The sequence below is a fragment of the Pelecanus crispus genome, chromosome 4, assembly GCF_030463565.1.
Source record: "Pelecanus crispus isolate bPelCri1 chromosome 4, bPelCri1.pri, whole genome shotgun sequence".
In the NCBI taxonomy this organism is placed as follows: Eukaryota; Metazoa; Chordata; class Aves; order Pelecaniformes; family Pelecanidae; genus Pelecanus; species Pelecanus crispus.
Genome location: NC_134646.1, coordinates 83,326,633 through 83,344,113, shown reverse-complemented (window position 1 = coordinate 83,344,113; position 17,481 = coordinate 83,326,633). Strand labels below are relative to the sequence as shown.

At 38.9% G+C, this 17,481-nt stretch overlaps 1 non-coding gene across 1 annotated transcript; it reads right to left on the bottom strand.

The window, feature by feature from the left end:
* Positions 1-16,767: 16,767 nt before the first annotated feature.
* On the bottom strand, positions 16,768-16,874 carry LOC142593507 (U6 spliceosomal RNA). The gene has a single exon (XR_012831035.1). It is a non-coding gene; the product is annotated as a U6 spliceosomal RNA (small nuclear RNA).
* Positions 16,875-17,481: the final 607 nt, after the last annotated feature.

The following is a 17,481-nucleotide window of genomic DNA, read 5'->3' as shown; positions in this document are numbered from 1 at the left end:
ACTTGTTTTCTGCAAATAAGGTTTCAGATCTTCAGCTGAAAGTCCCTAGAAGTGCTAATTATTTTTATTGCAACATCTACGTATAAATGATCTTGCTGAACAATCAAATACTGCAGCCTTTTGTATTTTGTTATGTGGTTAGTTCCACTAGGATTACAGTTATTTCAAAATATACATGAAAGACAGCAGTTATTAGCAAAAGCCTTGGAGATTCGTATTGACGGTGAGGACCAGAGGGTTAAAGTCAGCTATTTGGAAACGTCTGCGTACACAAATACCCACTGGACACGTCAAGTACTTGGGGGTGCACAGAACGGAGCATCGCATCAGCTAGCTGCGTTTGTAAGCTAATAAAACCCATGCCCAAATACCCGATTTCTATGCGTACCTTGGGGTTTGCGCACATGAAAAATGGCAAGGGCAAATATCTGTGAACAATCGCGTTTGCCTCACTTTGACCATCTGCCCGTTCGGATCAGTCTGCGTATTTGGAGAAACAACCCGTCTTCCTCCTTCCTCCGGAGTGTTTATTATTGTAATGACCAAGCTAGCTCAGAAGCACAGTGAAAACAGGTGAACCTTTGGAAGGGGGCAACGGAGGGGAGTTCCCATCATAGGATTAATCAGACAAATGAGGTATTTGGAGAGAACTGTTTGCATGCAGCTGAGTTTTCTAAAATGTTATGAAGTAATTGCATTATGAAAATAATCAGCTGCTCTGCATTCTGATCATTAGAAGCTGATGATATAATTGTGTTATAATGAAACGCATTCTGGTGATTATTCCATAGAGAACTTCTTTGCAGATAATATTCAAATTTACTTTTCTTTGGCATCATTTCAAAGAAGCTGAAAGTACAATGTAAACAGCTGGACTGTGAGGTAATGTTATTATAACTTCTGAAGTATGCCCCTTTTTTAAACTATTCTCTTGAAAAAGTTCTTTGAGTTTATCTGCATAATGCCAGCTGAACTTGTTTATGTTTTACGGTGGCTCATTAAATGACTTTGTTCTGTATTTCCAATGGGAACCAGCAGTTTTCTTCTTTTTTTTCCTGCATAATTAATTAGAAACCATCCCAAAGCCATAAAGAATCAATAATACTGTAATTCTCTCGTATCCCGAATGATTTTTTTTATCACATTCTTTCCTCTACTGTATGACAAATCTGAACAGCATGTACTACTGGTGACTTACATTTATGGCACTTTGCAGGGTGTAATGCAAGTCAGATCTTTGCTATTGTTTCAAAATAAGCGTGCTGTATTTTCTCAAGTTAATTAGCAATGTCCAAACATCTGGTAGATAAACCCCTCACCTAGGTGACTGAGGATTGCCTCCCAAAGACGATTCAATCCATTGGGGTTTGATGGGGCAAACAACTCTATGGAGGAATCTGCTTTCCTCTTGAATATCTGGAAGACTGTGGCTGTGGGTAAATTAATCTCCCAGCCAAATAAGAAAACTAAGTAATTCTGCTGTCTTGTTAAAAGCTGTGTATTTTTCTGCTATTGCTACAGTATTTGAATGCACCTTGAAGAGTAAAACATAGCTTTATGCTCTGCTGACTATATTGCTTGCAGGGAGATGTCTGGGCTACAACATGGGTTAATCTTTGACTTTTAATGAGCTCTTTGTTTTCTACTCACAGTTTCTTCATTATCCTTCCCCAGATAAATAAGTAACTGCAGCCCTATTTGATGGGTAATAGGAGTGAGAAAGCAGAGGTGAACACTGTTCTACGCAGTAAGACCCGTTAGTTTCCCTTTGCTACAAACAAGCATTTTCAATCTCCAAATTTCCCAGCCAATTTAAATCCCCTCCCTGCCTTTTTATCCATGATACACATGGCTGTTTTTTGAATTTGTTGTTCAGTGTAAAGAGTAAAAATTGCCAATTCAGTGAAGGGTGGAGCCAGCCAAGTCTAGTAGCAGCAATGGTAGCTGGGGGGAGAAAGGGAAGCAGTAAGTGTTGAACAGGGGATGCTGAGATCTTGACCCCAAATGTCCTGTCTTGAAAATGTCACGCTCATTAAAAAGCTGTTGCTAATTGCAAAGTTCTTGGGCTGAGATTATCTTGAGTCCTTTAAGGGCTTTTGTTTGTAGCGACAGTCTTGCATAGCCAAGCCTGCACCGTTTGGGAAGGCAGCGCGCTCTCTGGCTCAACGCGCTTGCTCCACCTTTACCTTAGCCCTGCGGTAAAGCCGGGTAATCAAACGGCTGCAGCACCGCTCTTGATGCACAAAATCAGCTCCCCCTGCTCTTCTCATTCTCAGGTCTTCGAAAAGTGTGTTCACATCTTCACCACCCTGCACCTGTGACGAGCTGAACCAAGTGAGAAGGCTGGAATAAAATGCCCTGTTTTATTTGATGATGTTTTTACAGGGGAAGTAAAAGCCCACACCTCTCATTGACTCTAATTAGAGCAGCGCATAATTGGCAGCGCTGAAAATAAAGCTGCTAACACAGATGTTTCTTCTTGTCTTAGAAATTTAAAAGAAGGAAAAAAAAAAGGCAGCACCAGAACTTGAAAGGGATCTGTAAGCTTCTGAAAGGTATTTAGTTGGCTAATTCCAAATTGCTTTAGTAAAACTTAAGCACCTAAATACACTTAAAGCTGTATAGATATATTTGCCTATGATTACTTAAGACAATAACTAAATGTTAGACCTTTAAAGCCAGAACTCCATTTTCTGCTTTAACTATTAAGTGCCACTGCCAGATGGAAAGAGGTAGAAAAAGCCAACAGGATAGAAAAATGTTGTTCTCCAGCCTCTGCAGTTCAGCCAACAAAGAACTTCTGCAGAGTCCAAATCCACTGAAGTTGGAGTTGATGTGTCTTAGTCTGTTGGCCTATGAAGCTGATTGCTGACTTGCTCTTTCTTACTTTCATACTGTAAGGGTCTTAAAATGGCATTGTAATAACAAAGTGCTGTAACAAGGAGGAACAACTGTGACTCCCTAGTTATTACGCTTTTTTTGCAGGGAGCTGGATTTTTCATGTAACTGCGATGTGAGTTTTTGAGATGTGGCTTTTTCAGTGCTTTTTATTTTACTGCAGTAATCAAAAGGAAAAATCATTTCTTTGACATGTTATGTGAATCCAACAGAGAAATGCTGGAGGGAGGCTTTGGGAATTGCTAGCTGCATATTCTACTGGCAACAGAAAGGAAGGATTGGGATAATTCCTGCACTTTTGATGGGCTTGTGCTATCTCCAGATATTGCTGAATCACTGAGGCCATAGCACTTCCACCTGGAACTCGTAAAAATGTTGGGGGCAAGCAGCATTTCTGTGTAAAATTTACCACATTGAAGCATGTATTGGATTAACTTTTTTGTTTCCTTTTTTAAATGCCACCATGGAGAAAATCACCGAATGTGCCTACAAGGTCTTTTCTTACCACCACCTCCCATCGTATCTAGAGACATAAGTGTAAGTTCTGGATATGCAGTTCTTCTGGGGGGAAAAATAATCTTTTGCAGCTTTGCATTGGTTTATAAATTTCTTTACTAAATAGCATAAAGTAAAGAAGTTTTCTTCTCTTTTTGGGTATTGACATCTCCCCCTTGACATCTTTACATTGAACAACAGAAGTGGATCCGTGAATGTCCAAGTGAGATAGTAAGAGGAATCGTGGACACAAACGTGGTGTGGGAAAAGGCTTGGGAACCATTGGTGCTGCTGTTACTGGACCCAGTATATAATAAGACAGAGAGGTTATACCTCTACCATCAATTACATCTATGAGCAGGGTCCTCAGAGAAACTATAGCAGAACATCTTTATTTTAAGCATTTTAAGACCGGATCTCTGCTGACAGTCCCAGTAATCTATAGCTATGCTTGATTATATTATTATTACATATACTGCTACAGGACCTCATGTTGATAATATTAAAAAACACACTTCAGCACTACCTACACATCAGCCAAGCTAGCTTCTCCTTCCTCCCATGCCCACTGTGCTAAGCAAATGACAGGTATGGTTAAAAAAAAAAAATCCTAACAATTCTTACCCCTAGCCACACAGTTTAAACATTATGCGTAGCAGGGTGTTAGTAACATATGGACCGTCACAGTGTATGCCATGAATACCTACTAAGAATTGAATCTATTTTGTATCAATATTGTGGTTGGGAAATAAAAATTTTCATGAAGTCATTCCTGTGAGTAAGCAGTATAGTCTGGCAGTTTTAACGGGGGGGGTGGTGGGGAATAACAAAAGCGATCATTCCACATAATGCAATAACCACCTGCAACCTCCATTTACATAGGCAGTCAATTCTAATTTGTAAAATAGCACACAAGCTAAATTAAAGGAAATATTAATGGCTCACAGATTGAAACTTTGCAGAAGAAATTTTTAGTGCACGGTGAAGTTTTGCAGCCTATCTAAAAAAAGGTGTTAATGGAAGTTTTGAAAGACCTTTAGTTAAGATAGTGTGAATTGCAAAGGCTTCCCTCCTTAAACTAATTTCTTTCTCATAAATGCATCATACATGTCCTCAGTATCTGCCATAATGTTAGAGTTTCCTCTGGTAATTATAACGCTAACTTCTGTGTAGTGAGTCTCCATATCTATAAAGCTTAACGTTTCACATCCCGTATTACGCTCCCCGGGTAACAGCAGTTTGCTACTACCGTTGGCTTTTCGCTATATGGCCCACCATTACTGAATGTGGCTTGTAACAGCCCATTTCCTTCTCTGCCGATTCCTAATTTAAAAGCAACCATTTTTCAACGCTTGTAATATGCATGTCACTCAGAGCTGAAACATTTTGCTTAGGGCCAAATTCTGGTCTTCATGGGTGGGAAAACTCCCGTTCGCATCAATGAAGCCAGGATTTGTCTGAGCTGTTTATACCTCGTTTCATTTGGAAAAGTGGGCTAAGTTTGTGCTTGGTGGCTTTGGTATGTCCTTCCAAGAAGCTGATAACCTCTCTACAAATGCCCTTCCTGAAAGGAAACAATCAGCAGAATGAGAATTAAAATGAGTTGAAGCAGAAAATTAATCAACCAGGAGGCGTTAATGGATTAACTCCTTTCCAGGCAGCATCCCTTCCAGCACCTCTCCACCTTTTCAAGGACAGGGTGAGCATGAAAACTGTCCCCTAACCTGGAGATCTGCCTAGCAAAAGGCTAGCTCAGCTGGTCAGAAAAGTGGGCCCAGTCTTTTGCACCATTTGCTGAACAAATGATCATTTAATCTCCGATTAATCAGGACACTTATGCAAGTGCTAAACTGACCCCTAATACTTCTTTCCCTGACACCTGCAACCAAGTGCGGGGAAGCCTTAGGTCCTTTGGGCTTTTCTCATGCCGTTGTTCTCATACCCAAGTTTTCTTATGCTTTCTGCATTAAAATCAAAGAAGGCCACCTGATTACATTATGCAATAAAGTCTCTGACTCAACTTTATAAATATCTTTAAGATTTTTGCAAACCACAGGATCACTGATGTTTAAACCAACAAGAAACAAAATTAGTTCTAGCATTCTTTTCTTAAGGAGCTCAGACACTAAAAAAGAAAATCACACTGTAAAATTGCTTCCCACTCTTAAATCCTGTGTTGTGTCACAAGTTAAATAATTCTAAATTCCCATGAAGTCTATCTGTTCCTGAAGGAGGTAATCTATCAGCTTGTTGTATTGTGTTTGCAGGTTAAATATTCACTAATGGTTTATTAGCACATATATTGTAGATGATCAACTTTGATTAATGCCCAAGTGCTATAGAGTTTCTCACATTTAATAAATATTTTCAGTACTCCCTTATTGCTTTATCAACATAAATTACAATAACTGTCTAATAACTGTAAATCAATACATACCCTGCAGTAAATCGTTCTGAAGCAGAGAGCTGTTAAAAAGTGAAATGCCAATCCAAACTTCTCTTTCACTGCTTTATTATACTTTCTCTGCTGATTTTTATTTTTGTATGAACTCCCAACAACACCATGACAGTATATTGGTTGAATCACCTCACTTGGACACAATTTTTCTCCTTATCTCAGTCATTGAGATTAGGATCATGTTCTTATTTTTCTATAGACTGTAGAGGCAAGTGTGATTCTTGAGGTCTTGTGGTTAACTTAATTTTACTTTGCCTCTGGCTCTCCCTTGCTCTCTCTTCTGTTTAGTTATTTTAATTGAAACTTGTGCATGCACTGAAACCAACATACCCTTGCACGTATACCTTGAACAGAATGAACCCCATGTCCTTGGTTACAGCACAGAGTGGGCCTTCAGAGGAGACTTCTTGTCTAGATGCAGGTTGGAAGATACAGCTTTCCGGTGGCTGCTCCCCTCGGTGTCCTCCACTGGCAATGGAGAGAGGGAAGTCATTCTAAAGAGCAATTCCCAATGTAGCTACCTAAAGCAGGCAGGATACATCTTCCTCCACAAGTGACAAAAAAGGGATGACTAACTTTGATTCAACACCTACCTTTTGGATGGCTAAAGTTAAGGAGGATGAATCATACTGTTAGTGTATTGGTCTCCCTCCTCTTTATAGAACAAGAATTTGTGGCTGCTGCTGTCTTTATGGAGTCCTTGCCCCAAAATGTCTACTAGTTTTATGGTCTTCCAAAGACGTATTTTACAGAATCATACTATTGAGTTGAAATCACAGGCTGCAGTCTAGGTACGTGGAGACCAAAAGCCACTGAATTTAACTGTAGGATATGTTATTTGGTGAATAGGCTTTCAATAAATTTTAGTATGGTTATTTGCCCTGGATTGGCCAATCTCTTTAATGCTTCCTGCTCTTTCAAAGCTGGCATTATGTCTGGGATGATTTCAGGTGGTCAGGATCCTAATGTGAGTGAAAGTACTTCTAACAACAATGTCTTTATTGTGTTGGACTGAGTCAGTCCCTGTCAGCAGAACTGTTGGTTAAAATTACTGCCAGTTCCTGCATTATTTGTTAAAAATCACTGCTCACCAATTCTATTTACTAGCACTGAAGTACCCTCTCTGAAGGTTTCTGCTACCAAACCTCTGCTCAGTAAAGTCTTTCAATGTTTGATGAGCGCAACTTAATTTAAGACACCCTCCACACACCCCTTTACGGCTGAATATCTACACATGCTTTGCTGTACACAAACAGCCTATCTTAATTTTTTTTACTAAACAAAACAGTTATAAACTACTGATATTAGCAAACCTTGCTAAATTCTTGCCTGCTGCTCAATAAACCGATCTGACTGTCAATATATTTCTCCTTAGCAACACCCTCTAATATTTCCACACCGATTGCTCCTGCTCGACGCTTTTAAAACCATATCCACAACTTCAGCTGCAGGCAATAGATGCAGAGACGACCCAACATATCACAGAAATGAAGCTTATAAGAGTATTTAGGTACAGTTGCTCTGCAGGAAGTTTTCTGGATTTCTTAAAAATACCAGGGACAATAACAAAAAAAAAAAAAAAAAAGTGAGGTGTGTGGGAGAATGAAGGACCCAAAATATTAATTCTTAGAGTCAGTGAGCTGCAGAGTACAAAATGAAGCCCAGGAACATATGCCACATGTTTGTGAAGCACTAAATGATACCAATTCTCCTTTTCAGCAGGCAGAAACAAGCCAGTTACATTTGAAGATGCCAAGAAATGAAAATGAAAAGAAAACAATAGAATTATCTACTTTAATTTTCCCCAAAGGACAATGCAACTTATCACAGAAGCTACAGAAGTGCATAAACCATGGCCTAATATTGAAGATTTATAGATTATAAACTCAGAAGACACCATTATGTTCACCTAGTCTGACCTTTGGTACAGTTCATAATATATACTTTCACTGAGCACCTCTTGCATCAAGGCTATAATTTTTGGCAGCGTTAGGACTCTTCTCCTAGAAAAACATCCCAACGTAGACTTAAAATGATGGGGAATCAATACCATGCTTTAGTAATTTGTTACACAGAACCCCCATGGTTTAAAAATGTGTGTTTTATTTCCAAAATGATTTAAATGATTTTGACCATTGGCTTTTGCCATGCTTCTGTCAGCTAGATTAAAGAGCTTGCCATTATCAGAAGTCTTCTCTCCATGTTCCTACTTATAGATTAGAAGGTGGCTTAATCATAATCTTTTCTCAGATAAGATAAATAAATTGATCTTGTTTAGTCTTTGACTGTAAAGAAGGCTTTCCAGACCTCTATAAATCCAAACACTCTTCTAGACGCTCCGCTTTGCAAGATGTGGTTTCGTATCTTTAATATCTGACATATTTTCTGCTTCTATTTGTATGATTTTCCTGGGTTTATTGAAATTTCTGTATCTTAAATCAGGCCACCTCATCAAATGATTTAGAATGCTCTGTGAAATCAACCCTTCATTACAATTATTTCTTACAACTCAAAGCTCTTATAGATAATTAGTGTAGGGAAGCTGTCTGATCACTTACCCCAGACCTACAGTGCAGTACAGTTATGATCCAGATTTTATTTAGGTTTTTAGAGATTTCTGACGAAGTATGTTCACATTGTTTGCAAAGACTCCACTCAGAAATACACAAAATTATTCTTCCTTGTATGTATTGTTATCACAGTTTCACATACTGGTTCAGCTTTTCACTTCTGGATGGCTGTTTCATAGACAACTTCTGATGACAAAGCTTGGAAAACACTATGACAATTTACTTATTTATTTGTTTTTAATTAAACAGGTTTGGTGGTCTTGGTCAGTTTTAGTGAGCAAATATCTTCCTCCAAAATCTACCAAAACAGCTAGTAGAGTTTACATACTGACTGGTCAAAGGCTGCAAATACCACAGACTACTTTCTTTAGTTGCATATAGGAGAGGTGCTAACAGTATTTGTGACAGCATATGGGCTAGTTTCACATCATTTCTAAAATATTTCCAAGCTACATCATACGGCGGAGTTGTCAGAGATATTTTGACTTGGTTACTCTGTCATGTATGTGAGGAAAGGCTTTTCTAGCTCTAAGCCTGAAGGAGACAATTTAGGGAAGAGTCCTACTATATTGCCAAATATTTTATTTTTTTTAACCTTTCTTCTCATTTACATGTGTTTCAACAGTCTTACAGAAGGTGGTAGCAGCTACCCTAAAGAAAGCTTTGTGCCTCTTACATGACTTCCTTTTACAGGAAATACATGGTTTTTTTCAGTTGGAAACCACTTTGCTCTTTAATCCTATACGTGTTTTTATATAGGAAGCAGTTGAAGTAATTCTTCTCAAGTGAAAATGTGTTAAGGAATAGGAACATTTCATGTGTTGTTCATGTGTTTATGGCCAAGAAGTCAAATTTAAATCAGAATCTCAGCACCATAATCTTTTAGCAAATGTTACCAGCTGTTCAGCTCCACACTTTCTTCCTTCTAAAAGCAAGTAAGAAAGTGAAAATCCATCATATCAGTCAGCTAGTGGTTCTTAGTACCCTTACCTTGACAGATGATACATCAGAGTGCCTGTCTTTCTGGAAATTTTAGTTTTAATGGGCTGGGATCCATCTTCCTGCAAATACTAAAATAAAAATATGCATCAAGTCATTTATATATGACTTTAGCCTGTATGCATAAGCTCACTTTTTATATGTTCTTCTGAGAGATAGTACTTAATTTTTCTTCTACATCTATTTATTAGGGGTCACAAAAATGATCGGAGGGCCAGAGCCCCTCTGCTGCGGGGCCAGGCTGGGGGAGTTGGGGTGTTCAGCCTGGAGAGGAGGGGGCTGCGGGGAGGCCTGAGTGCGGCCTGGCAGCGCTGACAGGGGCTGCAGGAAGGGGGGGGGCAAGCTTTTAGCAAGGCCTGTTGTGACAGGACAAGGAGTAATGGATTTAAACTAAACAAGAATAGATTTAGACTGGCTATAAGGAAGAAATGTTTTACAGTGAGGGTGGTGAGGCACTGGCAGAGGTTGCCCAGAGAGGCGGTGGAGGCCCCATCCCTGGGAACATCCCAGGCCAGGTTGGCCGGGGCTCTGAGCACCCTGCTCTGGTTAAAGCTGTCCCTGGCACCGCAGGGGCTGGGCTGGGGGGGCTCTGAAGGGCCCTGCCCACCCAAAGCATTCCGTGATTCTATGATTATGTCTGACTATATTTTTCTTCATTGAAAGGGCCAACGAAAGTAGCATGGCTGCTCTACTATTTTGATATCTTTCCAAATGCAAAGAAGTGTGAGAATGTTAAAAAAAAAAAGAAAAAAGTAGAGACATATAATAGGTAGAAAATTTCTGAGAAATTTGCCAAAAAATTATTTAAGGGGAAAACAAACCCTCATGAGAGGGGAATAAAAAAAACCCAAAGAAAGTATTTTCTAAGTGTTACAGCCAATGGGATCCCAGAAAAAAACTCCTTCTTCATACATATACAATTCTAAATTACATACAATTCTAAATTATATATATAATCATATAAATATATTGTTCCCTATACGCAATATTATCTAGACTGCACCCTTCTGTCATAGCCATGCAGAGATAGAGTATGGATGCTAAACATAATGTTAGATGCTACTGTGTAAAGATCAATATATAAATTTACAGTAATAAAGACAAATAAATTATCTGGGGGTGAACATGGTTTTTAAACACTATAATCTTTGTCCACACAATAGCAAAACAATGTTTAACTCTGAACAGCTAAAATATGTGAGGTAAAATAGCCTCTAATCTAGGCTTTTTGCCAGATAGGTGTGACCTTGGTGGCAATGGGAAATAACAGAGAGATTACACTGTACATTTCTAGTACCATAGAAACAGTCCTGGAAATACGATTTTTTAAAAAATTTTCTCCCCTCTGGCAAATAAGAGCTACTTTGAAAAGCCAGTTGAGACCGTATGCCTTATATACCAACCTGGGTAGCCTAATGCCATTGGGGTTTTTTTGACAGCAAAACTGGAGTAAGCAAGGAAAACAAATGGGGCACGTTTAAATCCATGACATTTTGTATTTTCATTTCTTATATGGGGGAGCTTGCCAAATATTAGAATAGCTCAGATGCAAGCTTCATTTGCACATCTATATCAAATAATAGCTTCTTGTCTTTAAAGTCAAACCCCTTCGTTACCCAGCTCCAGCCTGTTTGACCCATTAAGCTGTTAGGACGCTGACCTTTCCCAATATTCTCAGACTTTACTGTCCAGCTTTCAACTTATCCTGTGTAGCCACAGTTTCCCTTGTACTACTCTTCAAACACAGGGAAAGCACTGTACTATAATCCAAACATCCATTACCTTATCTTTTTCCAAATCCTGATTTATAGCTCCTCTCTCTCATGCAACCTACTCATGTCTTCCTTTTTTGCTACTTGTTTATTTCCAACCTCTACCCTTGCATTAGCAACAACAAAAATACTAGAAATGCATGAATACCTGATTTCATTATTGTTATTGTCTGCTGACCGAAATGAAAAAAAATCAATATTTCCTTTTGATAATTCACTTTCATTTCTAGTCAGTCTGGCAAAAATGAAAAGCAAGATGAAATTATTTTGAATTGAAAATGTATTTGCTTAACCCTAAACAAAGTAATTCAACTTGTTTCTTAAGCTCCATTTTTTATTATAAAGGAATTGATTTTTTGAAACATTATTTTTATTTTAAAATGATTTTTGCTAGCTTTTCCTTTTTTCAAACAGTATGCACATATTTTGGTTGACGTGATTCAGCTTCTTTTTGTTTTCATCAAAAAGGTTCGATAGGAAAAATTTCCCATACTCAGAAACATAAACAGAACAGAAAACATAATACTTCTTCGCTATGTTCATTTATGTGCAAATTCAGCCTTCATGTCCTGTTTCACGTGTTCATGTCTTAATCTGTAAACCATGTTGGGCAATGATGCCTCCATTTAGTGTTTGTGCAACACCTCCCGCAAAAAAGTTTGGACCTTAGTATGGACTTTTTAATTATAGTCCAAACCAAATACCAGTAAGGGATGGAAATTGCCTACCTTTCCTGTCCTTTCCAGATTTAAACTTAGACCAGCACAGCAAATATACCGAACACAAATATTCATACGAATAAAATAATCGTATTTATATAGCCAAGTGGAAGCACTTAAAGGTTGTTTAATGTATAACTACAAAACTATTAACAAGAACATAAATTTTGCCAAGAATGTTGGCAAGAGATGATGTCTTCCTTAAAGGATTTATCTATATCCATTAGCTTAAACCTTTAGCAAGACAACATCAGATAATTTAGTTAAGGTGTCAGCTAAAAGCTCTGAACAATGTTGGAGAAGCTTTGGACAGGAAAATTCACCTTTTGGTATGCTTTAAATAGCTTCTGAAGCCAAACCCTCTTGGGCACAAGTGTGCCATTACTTGAGCAGTACTGAGTTGATCGCATACGGCTGCTGTTGGGAGATGTGTGTCGAAAAGAAAACAAAACATCCAACCAAGAAGCAGCCCACTATCTATCTAGGTATCTAGTTCAGTCAGATAAAAAATGGGTAGAGTATGTACATTTTTTTTTTTTTTAATTGGCATTTGGAAAGACAATATTCCCATTGAGTCAGGATTTGCTCTCACAGGTCATGTCTATCCAAAGCCGTCGGTGCTCTGCACCCACTCCTGGGCTGTACGTAGGAACTGGACGCTGCAATGTTGTTGCAGGCTTCTGAAATGATGGTTAGCTTCTCCATGACATCATAGCCAAATTGACTATTTAAGAAACAAAAGATAACGGCACAGCATTAACTTGTCTCCTATGATCCCCAGCTGAAGTATATGACATGTTTTGCAGACTCAGGACTTCCTAGCTCGATGGGAATGTCCCATTCAGTGGCAGAAATTCTGGTGGGGAGCAATGATCTCAAATTTCTGGCCTATTTTCAATTAGGATCGGCAGTGTCCTTTCCTGATATCACACAAAGGACATAGAGTTTCAGCATATCCTCAGGTTATCACATAAAATAACTGCACTAATTATTCCTAGCTGAATTATAGAATGAAGTGATCCTGTTCTCTTTTTTTAATTCTATTTTCCTCCCCCTCTGATCCTCCTCTGATCCTGCGGCACTTTGCAAGTTTGGGACTATAATCAGCAATTCTGTGTGAAAACTTATTATCTGATTAAGCACTGTTGGTTCAAGCTGATAGGAAGAATTGCCTAAAAATAAGGAATCAATTTTGAGCCAAGTGTTGTAATTTTAAAAACACTGCTTAAAAGGTATACGGTAATGTAATTAGTCAGGGATGTAATTAGAAACATTTCGATGATGTCTTGAGTGAATGACATTTCTTGCTTAGCCGTGCATTTTGGAAATACTACAACCTGATTCGAGTTCTCAAAGTAACTTTTGTCTTGAACTTTGTACACTGTAGAAGTGGAAAAAAAACCTGGCAGTTCCTTTAAGGTGATGCTCTTCTGACACTCCCCCAAAATGCCTTTGCTACAACATTGCTCTGGTATCATAGCCTTTATTCAGATCAAAAAGCAATTTCAAGCAACCCAGCTTCATGTCAGATTGAGCAAAGAGTAATCAGACTTTCAATCTTGAAGATACTCTTTAGGGAAGGGTGTTACACAGACACATTTAGTACACGGTCTGCTGATTAGCTTTCCATTTCTTAGCCAGCTAGTGAAGCTTCATGGTGAAGTTGCCAGCTTCTTAGCATGTAACCACATAGGACAGAACTATGGTTTACTGTCCCTGTGTGCATCCATAGCAAATGCAAGTTAATTTGACTTAAGCCATCCAAAAATGAGAGAGAATCAAACTCATCTTTCACTGGGCAAGGGCACATGCATGAAGAAATGTCATGTTGTAACTTGTAAGACTCAGTATTTCCCTCTTGGATCTGAACACTACGTTACAGATTGGACTAAGGAAAGCAATACTTGGGCTAGGACTACCTTTTGGCTAATGTTCAAAGATTTGGCTGTGGGATAAGTTCAAATTCAGAATCATTGCTATTCCGTGAATGAGACTGAAAAATTACAAAGTTAGGTGTTACTTTGTAGCTGCCTGTTCTGGCTGGGGTTCTGTTGCCAGATGTCATAATCTAATTGCTTTTGGGGGAAAACTAGTAAAGAAAGATACTTTTTGAAAATGATTTAATTAAAAAAAGGTTAATAAACATGAACAGGCCAATATGAAATGGATAAGGATAGAAAAGACTTCACTGAGGGTCGGCGTTATGGATCGTTCTGCATGAACATTAGGAAGGAAAGTTAGATAGTTTGGGATAGAAGTTGGGACTACAACTGTAAGAACAGGTTCAAGTTTGGCAATGTAGATCTGAAGCCCTTTATATGCAGGGATCTGAATCTGCAGTGTTATCTTTAAATATTTTTTTTTAAATAAAACACATTTTCTTGGTATATTTGAAAACTGTTCATTCTAGGAGAAAACAACTGGTATTTTTAATGACTAGCTGTTCAGAAACAGCCTAGTATACAAAAAACTGCACATCATTTTGCTTCTGTGTACACAAAAGAAAAATTCGATATTTTCAAGGTTGTATAACCTGTTCCTTTTTTTTTCTCTGTAAAAGCTGGAGGGTTAGATCTCTGTATAATTTGCCGAATCAAATGTTCTTTCACATAATCAGTGATGGATGGAATGTACAGATGTTTCATCATCATTTAATACTGAATAAACCTTTCCCCAGAGTTTCTCCAGATCTCCTTATCTGTTATGTACTACCCTGTTTAAAACTATGACTGATTTTTGCTATACTAAACCCTTTCCACAGAGTGACTTTCTTTAACATATGTCATTGATTATTTTTCCTGTGGCATTCTGTTTTCAATTTTTTTATGTCTGGTCTTCTGGTTTTGTTTTTTCTTATTTGGAGGGGATGTTGGGTATGGTGAGTTATTGCAGGATGAACCTATCTTTCATTGGAAGGAAGAATCAGTTAAAAAACCTTCTATCTACTCCAGACTTAGTATTTATCTCGGCTCAGCTGAGCATAGGAAAGTGTTAAACAGCTGTATTATGGCGACTGTTTGGCACAAGACAGTAAGTCCACAACTCAGATGACACTGCAGTCACTGTGAGAGACGGACAGTAATAGCAGGTTGATTAAACATCGGTGCCTTGGAGGAAAGCTTTGCCTTGCACCCTGTGACTTCTTTTTCTTGCTTGAGACATCTTGCAGATTTTTGTTTAAAATGTGCATAATTTTGTAGATACAGTACTTACAGACTTTAATCGGCAGTAAAGATAAAACAATATCACTTGTGTTCCCCTGCTAAAGCTCCTTTCATGTAGTGTCACTAGCTGCTCAACAGCCACATTTATTCTGAATGTCTTGTACAGCCCATCCAGTCCACACGAGCAAGAACGTTCCTCACTCTATTTTCCTACAACAAACATTTTCAATACATCTTCTATCCCAGGTTTATGAATCCTGCAGTAACATCTGTCCTTGCTCGTCCTGCAGCTGTGCACAACCCCCCAAAATGTCAGAGCACAACTCCCTCACTATTCCATAATCCACTCGCTTTGCCGATGACCACAATTTGGCTAAAAACTCCAAAATGGGAATGGTGGAGGAGGAGGTCAAACTGATCCCTAACAAGACAGTTCTGACAAAATCGCGTAGGAGGATTTCTTTTCCTTTCAAACCTGGAGGCATATAGTGCCAGACATAAATCTGGTACAAATTGATCTCTTTTTAGTTGAATGGAGTAACACAGCTTTCTCCCATCTGATGATTTGGCCCTTCATTTCTTATTAGTAAGAAATAAATGCACTTTTATAGACAGAGAAAAAAAAAACATTAGCTCTTGTCGTGGTTTAGCCCCAGCCAGCAGCTCAGCCCCACGCAGCCGCTCGCTCACTGCCCCTGCCCCGGTGGGAGGGGGGAGAGAATCGGAGGAGTAAGAGTGAGAAACACTCCTGGGTTGAGATAAGAACAGTTTAATAATTCAAATAAAGCAAAATAGTAATGATAATAATAACAATAGAATAATGATAATAATAACAATATACAAAGCAAGTGATGCCCAATGCAATTGCTCACCACCCGCCGACCGATGCCCAGCCCGTCCCCGAGCAGCGATCGCGGCTCCCCAGCCAACCCCCCCAGTTTCTATACTGCCCATGACGTCATATGGTATGGAATAGCCCTCGGGCCAGTTTGGATCAACTGTCCTGGCTGTGCCCCCTCCCAGTTTCTTGTGCCCCTGGCAGAGCATGGGAAGCTGCAAAGTCCTTGACTGGCATAAGCAGCACTGAGCAACAACTAAACCATCAGCGTGTTATCAACATTCTTCTCATCCTAAATCCAAACCACAGCACTGTGCCTGCTACTAGGAAGAAAATTCACTCTATCCCAGCCGAAACCAGGACAGCTCTGAAGACTGTTTATCAGTGCTTGTGTAACACCACTTGGATTAAGTTGGGAAAACTTAATTAAAACAGAAAAATTTAAATTTCTCATGAGAAATTAAGTCCAGTGTGCTTCCTTCTTTCTGTATATGTGTCTGACCCTCTTACTGCTGTTCACTTTCTGTAGTACTGTAAATTATCTAAACAAAACTGAATCAGTGGACTACAGTTATACTGTGCTGTTTACAGAATCATAGAATCACAGAATCATAGAATCGTTTAGGTTGGAAAAGACTTTTAAGATCACCCAGTCCAACCATTAACCTAACACTGCCAACTCCACCACTAAACCAGTTAAGGGTAGAGTAGCAATTTCATGTTTCCTGGTTTGGTGGCTGGATCATTTATAATGAAAGTAAAAACTAGGAATCACTAAGGTTGGAAAGGACCTCTAAGATCATCAGCCCAATCATCAACCCAACACCACCGTGCCCACTAAACCATGTCCCAAAAAAAATAGGGAACGCTTCACGAATTTGCGTGTCATCCTTGTGCAGGGGCCATTCTAATCTTCTGTATATCGTTCCAATTTTAGTATGTGTGCTGCCGAAGCGAGCACAAATAGATCGCTTTTTTGAAAAACAGAGAAACAGTTCTGTGCTGTCCTCATAGTTGGGGGACAGGCAAGAACTTGACATTTACCTCTGCTGTTTGCCAACAGCCAGCAGGTCTGATAGCATACATGTATTAGCAGGACAACTGGCACAAGCAAAGCTTTAAGTAGCATGTGCCACTTCTTGCAATGAGGGGGTCAAAAGCTTGGACACAATAAAAGCAGAGGATTCTTCAAGATTTTGAGGAGCATGTATAGAAAATATAGGACAGAAATCCACAGAAAGATGTCTTTTAATACTACTCACGCATTGATTTTTATAAATACAGAAAAGTCTATGGCTGAAAACTTTTTCTTCCCTCTATTTAAATTTGCAGTGCAAAAAATTATGTCCCCCATTGACATTAGTACAGGTTTTTGTCTGGGAAAGGGTGTTTGCCCCTATAGGACCATGAAGAATTTGGCAAGAGAAGAGGTGATAAAGAATTTGAGTGCTCGAGGTGTTTACTTGATTGTAAGACCCAGTTCCTAAAGAGGGATATAGCCTAAATACTTTGGTTCTTAAGATGCTAGTACATACATCCACCACCCAGAGAACTTGCTAAGCCACCTA